Source organism: Bactrocera oleae, chromosome 5, assembly GCF_042242935.1.
Source record: "Bactrocera oleae isolate idBacOlea1 chromosome 5, idBacOlea1, whole genome shotgun sequence".
NCBI lineage: Eukaryota > Metazoa > Arthropoda > Insecta > Diptera > Tephritidae > Bactrocera > Bactrocera oleae.
In genome coordinates, this window is record NC_091539.1 from 44,419,178 (window position 1) to 44,437,880 (window position 18,703).

Consider the following 18,703-nt stretch of genomic DNA (forward strand, 5'->3'; position numbering starts at 1 on the left):
GTATTTTTAAAACTGTTGTAGCGGTTGCTAGATAAACTGTGGCGCCAGGCACGATGTCATACATTCGGCAAAACTCTAAATGTCACGGCCCATAGACACAACAGTGCAATACTCCGAGCTGAATTTTCTGAGTAGTGTGACGAAAGTCCACAAGAATTTCGTTGAATCGATGACATAGCTGTAGATTACGTATTTGCCTACATAGGTAACATATAGCGTATGCGTAGTGAGGCATAACAGAAAACGTCATTTCGACATAAATAAGCTACGCCGAGCGAAATAGCGCTTGGCAACTAAGTATATTAAAAGGTGGTGGATTACACTTTGTCACACAATTAAAGTGGTTTCCAATTATGACACAATTATGTCAATGTATTAAAATACACACTTTGCTCAAAGAGCGGAAATTGTGGTTTGGAGTTTTCAATTTTCTGCTGTTGACATTATAACTTAACTTATTTTATAACTTAATTATCCATATGATATATGTACATATGCCTCTTTTCTAGAGTTTATTTCTCTCATAACTAATGATGATAATGATTTTTGGCAATGTCTATCTATGTATGGAAGTGAAGTGGCGGGAAGCTGACTTATGCTATTGGGTCATTCATAAAGTAATTTCGTTTTTTTTTAGTGCAATATAAACACAACTCTGGTAACATGTACTATAGTGATCCGATCAGATTTCTTCGGAGATTACCTCGTTGCCGACAGACGGACAGATGGACACGGTTAAATCGACTCAACTCGTCATGCTGATCATTCATATATAATATATACTTGTAATTCATAAAGTCTCCGACATTTTCTTTTTGGTGTTACAAACTTCGCGCCAAACTTAATATACCCTGTTCAAAGTATAAAGGTATACACAACAAACGATAGAGACTTTTCGCATAACTTAGTTAGAATCTCATTTGTTAACATGACTAAATTCTCATATACATATATAAATTTTTAATTCCTATATAAAACTTGCCGTCACTATTTTATTGGCACAAAGTGTACATAAAATTTACCATAAAATCTTTATCTAAAAGTGTTACTATGTCCCTATTCGCAAATTAAATATGAAAATCGCAGTGTTCGACAAATAGTCAGCGGTCAAACCGACGACGCCTGAAAATATGCTCAGGAAACGGTGTTGAATCTGGCTATAATAAAATTATGAAAATAAGATATTTTGGAAAAAACGTATGCATTTTTTTGAGATATCTGGCTTAATAACCTATAACTAAGTGAACCAGAGTAGAGACTAGTGGTATGGTTATTATCCGATTTCCCTCATTTTCATGCCATATCGATATGTTAAACAGGTAATTTTGTGGAAGGTCGGACAGATTCGTTTCCGCATACTAATCATTTTGACAAATCTTTGTATCGAAATCATTTCATGTCGTCTTCTAGCATAATATCATAATTTATATCAAATATTTAAGCTTATTTAAATCAGCTAGCCTGTCAAACCTTACTTTCGAAAATACATCTGTACATCAGTTTTACTAAGAATTTGTATGTGCTCAAACGTCATTGGGCTGAGTACCGTGGAACTAATGACTTACATCATTACCATACCGCAATAATACACCAGCTCGTAATGATAAATTTAGGTATATATAATATTATTGTGGTTGGAAATTTAAAGCTCACTTCCTAACCGAAGTTACTATACCATTTACGGATGCAAAGTTTAATGATTATGAGCGTATATAAATGTGAAGATCAGCGCAATATATTTAGTTAACAACAAGTATTTGAACTACAACTGTCGGTGAAATTCCTGTACTGTTTTTTGGATTTGCCTTAAGATGAAACTGAGTACGCAACTCGTTGTTCTAATAGTTCTGATAACCTTGGTACATGTCCAGTCTCACACTTTGGCCAAGAGACATCTGCTGATGCAGCCAACGATAAGTGATGCTATTGAAGGCACGATATTCGGAAACTTTTATAAAGGAGCAAAAAATCTATGGTCTAAAAGGGTCGAAAATTTTAAGAATAATTTAAACATACCTAAAAATGTGTAAAAACTATATACATATATACATACATATGTTGAACTTTAATTTAAAAAAATATAAAACAGATATTAATAATATATTTTAATAAAAGCGATGATGGCTAGCAACTAATATTGAAATTTGTGTTTTAAAAATGTATCAAGTTATATCGAAGTTACAACCTAAGATTATGCTGATTAAAAAATATTTTGTTTAAAACAAATAAGTAAGAAAGTAAGTTGTTAAACAAGAGTAGAATTTTATTCCCAACTTTCACGTTATGTGAATATCAATATCTCTTAAGATCTCGAAATGTTCATCGAAATTACATGGTAAATATATTTATTATTTATTTATTAGAAAGATTGATATATGATTTTGTTTTCGGGATGTCTCTCAGTTGGTCTGTCCGTCGCAGATCCGACAAACCCAGACAAAGTCGGGATACCTTGACAAAAATTGGTACACAACTGATAATCATGAATGATAAGGCTACTCTAGTAAATGAGGGGATTTGAAATACATGTGAACAATGTAGACATATTTTCAAATATCGGCCTTTGTCGGAATAGCTAACTACAAAATATGAAAACTAATCACTTCCGTCCCTCTATATGATATTATTTAACTCGTACAATAAATTTTGTTCTCAAGTGTCGCAATATACTATCGCATTCTGGTATGATCACTTCCCTTAACTAAAGTAAAAAAATAAGTTCACATGAGTTTGTTTCTTATAACAATATTCACATTACAATATAAGCATACATACATGATTTATATTGATGTTTCATGGCTAAAAGTCGGTTATCTTATCTATTTTCATCCCCTTGACAAGGTATATTAAGTTTGCGACGAACTTTGTAACACTCAGAAGCAAACGACGGAGAACCTATAAAATATATATAAATGATCAGCGTGATGAATTCATTTCGTCTGTCAGTCAGAACTAGTGCCTCGAGATATCGATCAGAAATTTTGCACACATCCTAAGAAAAACTTTTTTATTTGATCGGGTATTTATCGGACCACTACTGCATATAGCTACCATACAAATCGAACGATCAAAATTATTTTTTTGTTAGGAAACTTTTTTTTATTTGTGAAGAATAGAATCGTTGTTTCTTGTTTTGAAATAGATTGATTTTTTCTTTAAAGAGTTCCAGCGAAAAATGATGCTTGTGTGTATTTTTATATGCTCAAGTGAATTTCCAATTCATCTGATTTAAGTAAGAGCCCCAGATTAGAGTGAACACAGTAGGTAATATTGTACAAATAAATTCAGTATGCGCATTTACCACGTCCTTATAACTAATTTTAGATTACGATGAATTTTGAACGAGTATAACGAAATCTACACAGTAACATACAACACACCCTAGGTTTGTTTTTTTTTGAGCAAGATAATGTTGAATTCGGATAAAATTTCACTGAAAATATTCAACAACACTCATAACAACTCAGTTATCAGAAATATGCTTTATTTTTTGTGGTTGTAATATTGGAAACCTTTGGACTCGCATTGTTTAAAGCATATATTTATTTTCATATAATTTTCAAAACGCCTTTTTTTTAAACAACCTTGCTTGTGCTCGAAAAATCGGCTATGCTTGTACTTCTTACTGAAAATTCCACTTCCGCTCGCTTAGTAAGAGCGCAGATATAAATAAAACCACTTTCAATTTTTATTATTAATTGTTTATAGATATTATTATAGATCTAAATACCTAGCATCAATTCATTTTAAACATGGTCTGTTAATATTTTTTTTTTTTATTCGATAATATTCTTACTCTTGAATAAATAATTACTTAGAAAACACTACATGAGCTTTTGATCTACAACTAAAATAATTTAACATCTTAATGTACTTAAACATTAACTCAGTTGCATTAGCATACAGGCAATGGTGTTCAACAAGTGGAGATTCCATACATGCAGCGATTTTACCGCAGTAATATTTCAGCATTTAATACCATCTGAAACGGAAAAAAATAGTAAGTAAGTAAACATATTTAATGTTCTTTAGTGTCATTGCAACGAGATTAGATAGGTTTTGACAAGGTCAATATTTTTTTCTTTACTCCACGATAAATATGCGGTATATCAGTATGCATGTTTGTATGTGCCAGGGGTCTACTTATGGTAATATTTATAGATTGCTGACTTCACTTTGTACAAGTATGCACACTCGCAATGATTTTACAAAATAGTTGTTACAAATATTGAACCGTAAGAATCAATACTCACTGCCGTTAAATGATAGAACACGTCGGCATACGCCACGATGATCTCGCATATGACATTTTATGCACGGTTTTTCCTTCACACGCGACGATAAGATCTGTGATGTGTAAATCTTTATTGTTTGTGGTGCATAGAATATCACGCGACGGCACTCCGTTTCGGTGGATTTACTTAATACTAAAAATGCTACCATCAATAATGTCCATACTGTAATTTTCTTGGAAACCATTGCATTTATCTCTAATTTTTTAATAACTTTATTTAAAAACTTTATTTCACTATTTGTGTTGACTAAATATGTTTATACATATAATTGCAAACAGCCAACAATTCGAGTTAAAATAAATATTTGTTTGGATTTTCGCAATTGTTCATAGTAATTTATACAAAATGCTTCGCTACAAATGCCGGTCTTAAACTGATCACAAACGATCCCTCGTGCCACTACTTAAGAAACCCTTATGGGAGTGAACGAAGGTGATTGCATTACGGTGTGGTCGCTCCGCATACGCACACTCACACTCGTACGACTTGCTCACCTAGCGACGTCTAAACATTGTAGGAGTGCGTTATTTAGAGAACGCTATATGGCATCTGTGCTCACTGAGACTTTGCGTATCGACATATATTGATAACAATTATTATCACTTTATCTTATTATTATTATTTTTTTAAACGCTTAACATATTACAGGGTGTGTCTCAATTTTGTTGCCATTGGAATTCGAAATTTATATAATTCGTTATAACGGTCTCTTGAGTCCAAAACATTACATTTTAAAATAACCATAAATGTAATAAAAGTAATAATGATTATCAACAAGTATGATATGTGAGAGTAAGAAACTCGCTTTACTAATTACCTAGCCGAACTTGTTTTTATATTTCCAAGCGCTAAATATGATTTACTATGCTGATACGATAATCAAAATGAGCCGAACTAATATCGACGTTGTAAATGGTTCCATATTTTGCTTGATACCCTAATTTGGTTAGTAATCCTAAAGAACTAAATCGAACTATAACTTTATCTAGTAGCATAGGTTACGAAAATAAAGCAAATGTCTTTGTAATGTTCGCATAAAACAATCTTTTTGTGATTACTATAATGGCAGAAAAGAAAATCTAAAATAACTTTGAGTAATATTTCTAAGTTGACAGTGTACTGGCAGAAAAATATGCAAATTCGTTCCCGTCGCGTAGAACCGACTGAGAGCGACTAAGAAAAATCAAACTATTTTTTTATAACCAAGTTTCTATTCTTTTTTATATATAACGGGAGCATAGATTTAGAAAACGTTTACAAGAATCTCACTTGGATAGCTTGGAACTCCGGTCCGTAATGATCAACTTTTATGTATTGACTATAAACATCGTCATATATTGCAAAGCGCTCTGAGCCTATCATATAATTGTTGAAGCGGCTAATATAAATCTCGATTTGCCGAGATGTTCCAATCTCAGTGCCTTCACGTTTCGACCTCACCTTCCTCCATACAACATTGACAAATTGCGTTCGACAAGATTTTTAGCCTTGTTAAGAGCAAGCAGTTCAATAGATCTACTGCGTTTCAATCTAGGCCAGAAGCATCTCAAAAAAGCGTCTTTTAAGGGCATTTCTATGATCTTTTCTAAACACACAACCAAAATAACTAAGATCCAACCATTCTTGAACTTCAGATTGAAAAACGTTTTCATTCAAAATTGTTTATTTAAATACCCTGTGCAAGACAATTTCCAGTTATGTTATACAAAGGTATAATATATACTTGCATGTATGCATATACATATATATTTATCGTTTATAGTAGCAGAAGATGCAATTTGTTTTTTAATTAGTGTTTGTTTTTAGTAGTGGCATATAGTATATCTATCTTCATTTGCAACAAATAGAACAGATATAGAATGGAGAACGTAAATACATGGCATTTAAAATGGAAAGGTAATATATATATGTTCTCAGAACTGCACTCATTTTATAGATAAAAACTTATCGCCTAAGAGAACCTTCAGAAATTGATGAGGTAGAACCTCAGACCAAGAGCACAGCTGATATTACGTATTGATACATATAGAGATAAAATAATGGAAAAAACGATCGGTCATGCTTCGTAGCACATGGCTATACTATTATTAAATATTTATGATGAATCACAGACCATAAGAAATCAAGGGATTAACTTGTACACAACACTGTATAAATAGAATTTATGTGATTGATTTGGAAAACTCAAATTTATAGGAATAGTAAATGATTTGCCACTGTGACGGCTACTTGCGATCGAATACGTTCATTAGGTGTCTCAAACGTATCGGTGACCTAGTAGATGCTTCCGCTATATAACTCTATATTATTACTAAGTATTGATGATCAATCACAGACTATTAAACAAACAGGGCAGGGGAATTCAAAAAGACACTGGTAGAAAATATTGTTTTTTTATGATTAATGTGAAAACCCCAAGTTTAATCAAATCGATTAATGACTTTTTCACTATTTATTCGGCTCTTAGAGCAAAACTTTTTGGTGTCAGAAGGGGTGCTTCCATTAGATGGTAACTTGTGTATATAAAATTGGTATCTGATGTGAATGATATATTTAGGTAAATAACTTACAATAATTTGTTACGAAAACACAAATATACAACATAATTTTGTTTTTAAGAATAGTGAAATGATTTAAATTTAATTTGTTGTAATTTTATCGTCATGTCAGCATAGAATATCGTTTAATATTATATATTGCAGTAAAAAAAAAATGTTGTAATGGGATAAAAATTAAAAGTTTAAAATACGCACAGATCAGTTCCGTCGATCAATTTCTTAGTCATGTTCTCATTTTCAATATTATGCTTTCATAACGAATCTATCAAAAAATTTGAAGTGTCGGTGCTGATATATCAGAAACTCTTGCATAATGAAGTTTGAGGTTTTTTTCACTACGTTTCCTCCAATCTAAGTATATGAACCATTGCTAGGTAAATTATTACTCCGATGACAAGCAGGGTTACTTTGCATAAGCCCCAATTAGCACCGTTAACGTAGTGTTACCGTTGAGGCAGCCGTTTGACGCCAAATATTTGCAATGCAAACATAGATTCATTTTACGTAGAAGCAGGCTATTTTTATACTTTAGCATTTTACATATTTCGCAGTGCGGTGAAATTCTGTCTTCACAATTGAGTCATTCATTATACGCGATTTTCGTCGCCGCTTTGGAGCTATCCAAAGATTGTATACAATTTGTTTTGTTTGCACTACGACGAGCACATGCTAATTGTTTTCACGAGCTTATCAGTTTGTTTAACTGTGACGTTTATTTGGAATATCAAAAATTTTACAAAAAAATACATTTCATTGCTATTTCATCAGTGGTGTCAAAGCGGTTGGAGCAGTACATTCATACATAGTAACAAAATAAATTTCCAATATCATAAAAACATTGTAATTTGTCACTTTTACAGTTGCGTGTTCCGATTTCGTCTACAGCTTCGCTTATGCAAACTGTAAATAGCAACTAATTAAACTCAATCCTATAACATATAATAGTAATGTTGGAGCATTTGCTTACGTTGCGGCAACGTCCTAGATGATCCATTGCGTATGGACATTTACGTCGATGTATTGAAAATATGCTGCTCTCCTCAGTCTTATTTTTGCTTGTATAAAAAATCACTTTGCTGGTAACGAGATTGGATTGAAGCTGCACGATACCGCTAATAGCAATCAGAAACAGCACAAATATGTAAAAAAGCAATTTCATTTTTCTTCTTTCTAATTGTTTATACCGCTTTTATTTATATTCTAAATGTTCGCGTGCTTTTGTGTTGTTGATTCTGTAGTATGTTAACAATTACTAAAATGTGGAACTTGCCTTGTTTAATCTGACTGCTCGTCAACCTTATCAGTGTAATGCGCTTGTGTTTTGTTTTTTTTTTTTTATTTAAAGTGCTTTATACACGCTTATTTACAAGCATCTGCAAATAATTATTTACTTAGCAATCGCAACACTTAAATGAAATATTATACGTGTATATAGTACAATAAGTACACACACAAGCATATGTTCATGTTCATACCGCTCCCAACGGCAGCACTGAAAGCTATGTTCATACATATGTACGTTTTATTTTTTCATTCACCGTTTATTTCAGTTAATCTCTTCATTTTGTTTACCATACATACTTAACACATATATATGCAGGAATCATTCAACTTTTCTGCCTTATACAATACATACACATGCATATATTCTAATACAAGGTGCAATTCAAAAGTTTCAGGATTTTTTAAACAACGCAGCTTCTAGTGGCGCCATCTATCTGAAGTTGTCATCCCTCAATTGTGTATTCTTCAGCGTTGTAGTATAAAATTTATATAACAGCTGACTTGTATAACAGCTGAGATATCGCGCTACATGTGACATTACATTTGTAGTGTCGGTCGGAAAATGAGCATCGTACAAAGAGCCAACATTATGTTTTGTTTTAAACTTGGTAAAACTTTTACCAAAACTCATCAAATGATGAAAAAAGTTTATGGCGATGATTGTCTATCCTGTAGCCGTATGCACGAGTGGTTTAAACGTTTTCAAAGTGGTCGTGAGGACATAAATGAGAAATGAGTCGAAACCCAAAAAATCGCGCCTGGAGAAGTCAAAAGTGAAGACAATGCTGATTTGTTTTTATGATTCCAAGGGTATTGTCCACAAAGAATTTGTTCCACCTGGCCAAAACGTTAATGCGGTATTCTACCTTGGAGTTTTGAAGCGTTTGCTAGCACGTATTCATCGCATTCGACCCGAATATCGCGAATGGATGGCAACTGACCTAAAAAAGTCATTCGATAACCTTCTTGAACGTGCAAAACGTTGTATTTAGGCGGAAGGAGACTATTTTGAAGGCGACCAATAAATTTTTCAAAAAAAAAACAAATAATATTCGTTTTTTAATAAAAGTCCTGAAACTTTTGAATCAACGGTTTACAAGTTAATAAAAGTCCTCTTTGCTAGAGAATTGGCGGGTCTTCGCCCGGTCTGAAGGGCTATAACGAAATTCACCCATTTTCGATCTGCTTTTAGGAAAAGCCTCATAATCAAAAACAAAAAAAAAAACTGAAAAGTTTTATAAAGCCTTTCGGAATGCTTTGTTGTAATTTATGTTCTAATTTGTTTTTTAAATTCAATAATTATTATCTCGACCGAGATTATAAAACACAATCCATCGACTGGAAGCTGCGCACTCAACGCACCCAGAAAGTATTATTTTACAACTTTAAATATAAAGGTTACATAGTTATTTAATCAGTTCAAATAAATTTCAATATAAATTCAAAAACAAGGTATATACAGCAATCTTAAAATTCTTTAACAAAATGAAACTGCAACAAATATGTTTACTTATAATAAAACTCATTAGATTTATTTTGTATCCACATACTTATACGAGTATGCTACTTAAATAAATTGATAACAACAAAAAAGATGTAATCGATTGGCCAAGCGTTGGTCAGTAAGTAATTATACCCTAAACAGGGTATATAAAGTTAACCCCGAATTCAAAATCAAATTTTGCACCCGTCCTTTTCTATCGGGGCACTATAGTGTATAGCTGTAATACAAACTGAACGTACGGAATTAAGTGCTTGTATGGAAAACTTTTTATTTGACAAAATATCTTCACGAAATTTTGACTAAGGCAGCGGTGCAATTTCAGAATTGGTCAGATCGAGTCATTATAGCATGTATGTAGCTGCCATACATACGGAGCGACAAAAGTTCTTATAAGGATTCTTTTTTATTTGTAAAGGGTATTATAGCTTCGATGCAACCGAAGTTAACATTTTTTTTCTTCTTTGATAAAGTGGTGCGTATTGATACTTAGCCACAACATAAGACAGAAAAATATGAAGAATGGATGTCAAAGACGTTGACATTTAAGCTATGTTCGGTACAATTTGGCAATAGGAGATTTATATTCGGCAATTATCATCATTACTGACTTAACGCGTATGTAAATAAGCATAATTGCCATATTTGGTGTGAAGGGACTCTTCAAGCTCCCCTTCATTTAGAAACATTTAGTATCTGACGTAGTTCCATATTCTTTCAAATGTGTATAGTCGTTTTTAATTTTTACATTGAGCGAGGTTACATTTTTATTTTACCGCAGAATTATGCATAAGTTGTATATGCTTACCTCACAATTATTTTATTAATGAAACTGTAATTATGTACGTACATATGTTTTGAAATTGACACCTTTATAAGAGCCATCTTTATAATTTTTTGTTCAGTTAGAACTATAGTACTAGAATTTTTTTATATTATCTTCATTTACAAGCTTGTATTGTGATTCAAAATGAAATTTTTACAAAAATCAAACATACAATTGTGGTTGTTAATGGCCTTGGCATCTTTAGTCGTTGTCCAGTCCATTAATATTAAAAAGCTTCTCGTACGAAGATTGATATCAGATCCAATGGAGGGCTCAATTAGTGCCGAACATTACACGCGGCACCATCTCAAGTCCTTACAATTATTTAAGGCCAAATTATTAGCAGCAAACAAAAAACCTGGATAAAGGATACATATACAAGGATACTAACTTTGGTTTGAAGAGCTTCTGAGCAGCGTTTTGTGATAATGTATATAATAGTAAATGTGACCTGAGATTTTATGTAATGTAAAATGTAATATGAAAGAGAAATATATTTCATATTTATCTGTAATAGTTCTTATATTCTTCCTGAAATGATGCATAATGTCGTCAATATGTTTTACTTAACAACATCATTGAGAAAGTTGCATAGTTTGTTGCTTGACGCAATTCGCCTCTTAAGCGACTTTAATCCGTTTTCGATTCGAAATTTTGCGCTTCTGTTCAAAATCGTACGACCTGAAGATTTAATCACTTTAAAAGGTACATATTTGAAAATTTAGAGAGATATCGTTTCTTAAGAAAGTATTTACAATATAAATTGAATATAATGAATATATTAAGCTAAGCATATTCTAGCAGCTGAGAGCTTACCAGGTTTTTTATATATATTCAATTACTATTTTTCTTCTTAACACATTTTACCAATCGCTTAGAAAAAAAATATATGTAATGAAAAACTATACCTTATACCTATATTTCCCATCACCAAAAACAAAGTTTTTATGGGCAAATAAAAAACATAACACCTTTGCTTATGCCCCTAAATGGAGCTTTAGGTCGATTGTACGAACTGCGAACCGAAACCGCGATACAAAATTTTACTCACTCTTACATTTTATATTGTTTATGACTCAATTGTGTATTCTTAAAATTATAATTTTCTTCAGAATATTATTCACGTCTTTAGATTTGACTGCGGTCTATGCTTATTCACATCAGATTCGTTACAGTGGGACTAACGAAAGTTCTCATAGGAACAATGTTTTAAATTGCTGAATTGATGGCAGTAAACTAATGGTCACATAATTAATATACAAGTCAAAAATATTTTAAAATTTTCAAAATACACAATGGCCTATTTAATTATATTTTAATAAATTGCTGTCAGAATCAATCCACCGTCCAAAAATGTTAAAATTTCCAAAATTTAATAAATCTTAGCATAATTACGCCAATAATATGTAAGATATTTTAGCCATGTCATTGGAAAAAAACATCAAGCACATAAATTTTGGAATACTCTTTAAATTTAAGAGAAAAGAAAGCTTTTCCCCCCCCATCAAATCGAGAGAACAATTGTTTGTTATTCGACGATAAGAAATGGGTATATAAACGCGGTTTGTAACGGCAAACATATAGTCTGCAACGAAAAGCAACTGAACTCATTACTCGGCGTATTTTTATCCTGATTTTATTGTGGTTTCAACGTACATTAAAATGAAATACTTAAAAAATTCGGAAATACAATTTGTTGTGATTGCAATCCTGGTGTTCCTTCAGTGTTTCAATGTTGCAATGGGCTTTATTACGTTTGAAGCACCCTTGAGAGATTCCTTTAAATCAGAAATGTATATAAGACGAAATGAAAGTGCGGTTCGAGCACTAAAAAATCTAATTAAATTAAAAAATCCGTATATCGACTGAGCTGGACTTGAGAGTTAAATATATCTAATGTTATTTGCTGTTATTAAGTGTGCTTTGTAATAATATTTATTTGTTTGTAAACAATTGTGCGATTTTTATTATATAAGTATATGTATATAGTGTAAGCAAATTATAATAATAATATAAATAAATAAAAACAAAAATGTTAAAATATATATAATAACAATTATTCTTTATCGCCATCAAATGCTGGTACAAGGTTTGGCGCCGATTGGTGAAAAAAAATAATACATGTTGTATGCTAAATTCGGTACCGCGAAACATTTTATAATTTCTCAATTTGAAGGCCATGTTTTAGGTGTTCTCAAAAAAATATATTAAAAGAGCTTGCTTATGAACTCAATAATCATACTTTGTATCTTATTAACTTGCTGAAACTCTTAGATTCTTCCCTACCTTTTGTTTTATATCGCAAAATTTTGTATTAAAATCAACCGAACCCTATATTTTCCGTACTTTCAGGTGTTGTCAAAAATGTTCCGAAAAATTCAACAGCCATTGTTCGAAGAAATCGTGAATGGATTATAATGAAAATTTTTACCTTATTAACTTATATTATAGGTATTAGACGCACTTAATTCTATAACTATATCTTTCCACGAGTCAGCGAAAATTGTATTGAAATCATCTTCAAACAAGATATATTTAACAAAAACTCAAGCGAAGAGGCTAACTTCAATGTATTGAATTATTGTTCAAAACGTTAACCCGAGGGTGAGAATTGATTATATAAGGATATGAGATTTGGACCAAGGTCTAAACCAATTCCATTCATATTCAGCGCTAAATCACATAATTTTTAAGAAAGCTTATCCACTTAAAATATCACACATTTTGACCAACCTTAACGGTTTAAAGACAGGTGGGAATTCGCAAATCATTACATAGGGTATATTGGGAGGCAGTAAAGATCTGGTATACGGATTCTCCTCGGAAAGTTTGGTTGATATAGCTTTAGAAGTCTTTAAGATATATACACCAAACCTTTTGGGTGGCGACCACACCCACCTTTTACAAGTTGTCAAACCACGTGACACCTCCTCAATGCGATTTGTTGGGGCAAACAGCAGTTTTTAACTTAATTTGCGAATTAGTTATGGCACTTTATACGATTTCGTATAATGCCGGTTTGTCCTCTGTCCTCCTGATTCGACCAAGAAGCACGTGTACGACATTTCATAACGGTCAATTTTTACTCTAGTTACTATTTGCACTACCATTTGACAGTCACCCGGATTTTAACTCGTATACATACATAACTCTATATCTATCTCGATTAGTTTTTGGTGACACAAACAACAGTTAGGTGAACAAACCTATTGTGAATGATTTGTACTAAATTTGTTGGAAATTGGTAGCGTAGTTAGAGAGGAGAGGTAGCAGAGGATCTTAACATTTCTCATGGGTCGCCTCAACTATTTTAGGTTTTGCGTGTCAATACCAGTTTTGCACCAAAAGACCTGAATAAAATCATTGAGATTAATCAAAAAATCTGTCAACAAAGAACGTATCACTTAAAACAAAGTTTTATTTGCTTTATAAGTTTAATAATATATATTTTTTTTTCATAACTTATGTACAATAAATTCTGAATAGTTTTGCGTTTAACTATTAGCGGCCTCATTTTTCGCTTTAAGTATATCACGTATGTGCCGGTGTCGTCCCATAGGCCGAACTGCTCCTTTTATGGATCCTTCAGTGGGATCTGCTATTAATTGTTTCATAGCGTGTTTTCTGGCCATAGTGAAACACTGTACTTGCGCAACTGTTATCAAGAGTATTATCGTCAGAAACTTCATATTCGATTTTTGTAAAAGCTTCATTTTTGAGTTGAATAAAATTGCAGGAGCAGAAATTGTTCTTAATTTTAAGGTTGTTCGTTTAATCGTTTTTCGTTCGTAATTAAAATGTTCGCACAAACGTGCCCGTATATATATCATAAATGAAATTATTATGCCTTTGCGGTTCCGCAAAATATATATAATTTTAGAAAGTAAATACAATAAAATATAGCTTCTGAATTGTCTGACGTAAATCGAAAGACGGCGAACTTCTCAGCTGATGACGACGTTTTTCGAAAAACGAGTGTTAGTCATCTTAAAATCTGAATATATTCTCTTAAAAAGTTTATAACGATCAATATGCATTTTAGAAGCTTGGCCTTGCCAGTCATGTCGATGTTTCATTTTTACCGCTACCGGAAGTGTATGAGAGATCAAGCTTAATAATCTTCCATATCACTTTCGGTAATGTGCTGTGTGTACAAATCGCTAATTTTATGGTCTCCCAGTAGATACTTAACCTCTCACTGATTGCACCACTACCATAAAATAAAAAAATTACTATCGTTTTCGCAGACAACTATAAGCAAATTGGACTCGATTGTATTGGTTTAAGTGAAAATGAGCGATATACATAGATGGGTGAATTGGCTCCTGTTGTTGGAAGGAAAAGCGTCGTGAAATCAAACAACAGCGCTTGCTGTATATGCTTCTCATTCGGTAACGACTTTCAAAATTTTTTTGTAAAAAGCTCTCAGGTCCATTTTTTGATTATGAGACATGTACAAGTGCCCCAAAAATGAATAGTTAACTTCACCCTGTCTAAGGTTCGAAAACGTTAAATCCACCGTTTTCTGGTATTCACAAGTAAACATCGGCTAGCCAGAAAGAGGCAAAACGGTCGCAGCTTTATTATGCCTATTTATTGTTTTATTTATATGCCAAATTGCTGCAAAATGGCATCTTTGGCAAAGGAAAAATTGCTCTTTCTCTATGGCAATGAGAATGATATGATTTTTTATTTTTTATATTTGCAACATGTAGCTACAGAGTATTTTAGCTTTGTGTTTACCCAACGGTTGTTTGTATGATCTAATCTTATATTTTACAATGATCATTGAAAAGTGGGCGTAGCCCCGACCCCTAATAGGTTTAATGTAGATATCTCACAAACTTCTATAGCTATATCAACCAAATTCGATCAGTACAAATATTTTGGCACTTCCTCTGACAGTGTAAAAATATAACTTTTAAAAGTTTTTAAGCCCTCAGATGCCGAAAAGTGGACCTAAATGCCTATGGCAGACATTTTACCGAAAACACCGGTCAATCTCTGAGGGGAGAAGCATCTTTTTCTGGAAATAAGAAGTGAAGGTTGATATTTTAATACAATAAAGTACATTTCATTAAAATAATTTGGTTCAGTATTGAACATGGATCGATACCACATAAATAAATATATAAAATATTCGGTTACACCCGAAATTAGCTCTTTATTACTTTTTTAATAAAACAATAATAAAGTTTTCCCCGCCTTTGATCTCTGCAAATTGCGAGAGTATAAATGATCTGTGACACACAAACTTAGCCCTTGCTTATTATAATTTGTATGTAGCATACAGATTATTAACAATGGTGTAGGGGGCTAAGGAAAATCATTTTACCCAAATGTCTACAATTCATGGCAACAAGAGAAGTGGTCACTCTCGCGTGGTTTGAACGAATTCAGCCATAAAACTGTTCACGAACGGAAATAGATGTATCGACCAGATCAATTTCTAGACTTATTCGAGATGATATCCGCGTGAACGCCTACTGTCAATCTACTGGTCAACTGGTTTGACAACGCGTTTGAAGCAAATTTGGCTGACGAGATGCAAGCGGCTTCTTCAATGGCACACGGTCAACGGCCATTAAAATATGCTTTTTACGGATGAAACAAGAAAAAACTTTAAATTCGGTTTCTCCGATGCTATAATACCACTCACAAATACAAAAAATTTCTTATAAGAACTTGATTACAATCGTTCAGTTTGTATGGCAGCTATATGATATGGTTGTCCGATATCGGCGATTCCGAAATGAGGTGTGCAAAATTTCAGATCGATATTTTAAAAACTCAACGGCAAAAGTTTGCGTATCATACAGACAGAGGGACATTTATAAGGTCTCCGACGTTTCCTTTTGGGTGTTACAAACATGGTGGCAAACTTTATATACCCTGTTCAGTGTATAAAAACGAAGAAGTTTTTAATATACAAAACGACAAAATATACGCAAAAACTTCTAAAGATGCAAAAAATGTTATTCCAAGTATTCAATGCCGTCACCGTCCAGCTGTTACTGGTATCATAGCTGCAGAAGGTTATCCGTCCGGAATTGAACCCATTGGACTCAGAGTCGGAGAACATAGCCCGTCGAATACCCAACAGAAATTTGAAGATCTTTGATTCGAGCAGCGTCGTCAATACAATAACCGATCTTTTTATGGCTTGTGTGAAAGCAAAGGTGATCATTTCGAATTGAATTTTGTATATCGCTCATCTAATATGCATTATAAAATAAATTAATTTAATTATAAAATGTTTTATAGTTTAACTTTTGTAACGGTCTGAATTTCTAACAGAAATTATGGCAAGACAATGTAGTCTACCTAATATCTGCTCCTCTGTCTTTAATTTATTTCCTTTATGACAGTGATACTTGCATTTCATTCTTCTTAAAGAACTTCCATTCGTTTTCGGAAGTTGAATGAATGTGTTAACCGCAAATTTCGTTATGGAGAATATCGTGTGGTTAAAATTCTCAACTAATATGATGAACTTACCAAGAGTATTGTAATTGTGACCAATCGTTCAAAGTTAAGTGACTGCGTAATCCTCCACACCAGAATAAGATACTTAAAAGTTAATCAGGTATTAACCATGTCTACCTCCTTTAAGCGATATTCTATAAACTACTAAAATTATGATATATATGTATCCCCGATATACTTAAAGTATCGCTGAATTGATAATATGAAAGGTTTATATGCTATTAACCTTATAGGTGGAATTTACAATACCATTTTGAATTATTTTATTTTACAATTATTTTTCAATCAGCAGTAAAATTATCGAAACAAGCCTTAGATCAAATAGCGTTTCAAAAATTTTATACAATATCTATGATTCATTAAACGTCGAAATGTACCAATACTTTTCTTTCGCCTATCGGTCAATATACAAAAGCTGACTTCGATTCGCCAAGCATTGGAGAGTAGAACATCAAACAAACCAGGAAACCAATCAAAATCATAAGTACATTCAACATCTCTTTGTTTTTATGCTATACAAGTATACTCAACCGAAATAACTCGACGTATTTTCGTTGATCGCTGAAAAACTCAATGATATAAATTTAGTTTTTGGGTCAGTAAGGACTGTCCGTATTCAATATGACAGATATTGTTTATTTATATATTTTATTTGTATCTAGAGAGAGACCCATGTAAACTTCAATTGATTTGTTTTTTATTGTACATCGATAAAGATTTGCGTCACAATCCAATTCCAACTGTTGGGATATTTTTTTGCTGAAAATTTTTCTGTAAAAATGTACAAGATATTTTAACTTGCGGTTTAATATGGAGTAGTGTAACTATTAGGGAAACATTGCTGAGGAATAAGTTGGTATATATGAACAGCTGAACTTTTGCCAAAGCTGAGAAGTGTTACTTTATTTCTTCTTCCTTCTTCAAAATGAAAATCCTTGATATCATCGTAGTAATCTGCCTGATATCTTTCGGATTCGTTCGAAGTTCACCAGTAGCGGTAAAACCCGTAGTACAGCAACTTATAGCATCTCCAATCGAAGGCTCGAAACACGAGAATGTTATAAACAGCGGAGATAATGGAAAATATCGAGTTTATATATTCAAAGCACGCCTGAATTCCATAAATGACTAAATTGTGTAAACTATGGTATTAGTTTTAGTTAAATTCAAAAATTGTGATAAATATAATGCAAACTTTGTATTTTGGTTTTGCTATATTCTTTTAAAAATAATATATGAAATAAGAAGCGTGGACATTTATGTTATTTTTTTTATATGTATTCGACTTCTAGGAAATCTATATAAGTAAGTATAGGGTTTCCAATAAAAGTGATATAATTTTTTTTTTTTCAAAAAACAACACAATAATTGTTAAGGAAATCCAAATGTTTCTTATTTAATGTGAAGTACAATCAATACAATTAAGTTCTGAATATAGCATCATTCAAATTGCCTCCGCAACTTCTTTTGCACGAACGAATTCGATGAACCCAATTTTCAAGTACTTATTCTACTAAATCAAGTCGTATGCCATGAATAGCACGTTCAATATTGACTTCTAAAGTGTAGAGTGTGGTTTATTGCTAAAGACCAATGACTTCAAATAACCTCACAAGACGTAGTCTAATGGTGTTAAGTCACAACTTCTTGGAGGTCATTCAATGTCACAATTTTTTGAAATTATCGAATCTCCAAACTTTTTTCGCAATAATTCAAAAATTCGGTCGTTGCAAGTGCTGTGCAGCACGTAGTC

The 18,703-nt window shown here is 32.5% G+C and overlaps 1 long non-coding RNA gene across 1 annotated transcript; it reads right to left on the bottom strand.

Moving 5' to 3' along the window:
• Positions 1 to 3,723: 3,723 nt before the first annotated feature.
• Positions 3,724 to 8,115, bottom strand: LOC138857405 (uncharacterized). Its single transcript, XR_011396464.1, has 3 exons — positions 7,821 to 8,115; positions 7,049 to 7,753; positions 3,724 to 3,982 (listed from the first exon to the last, which is right to left on the bottom strand). It is a non-coding gene; the product is annotated as an uncharacterized lncRNA (long non-coding RNA).
• Positions 8,116 to 18,703: the final 10,588 nt, after the last annotated feature.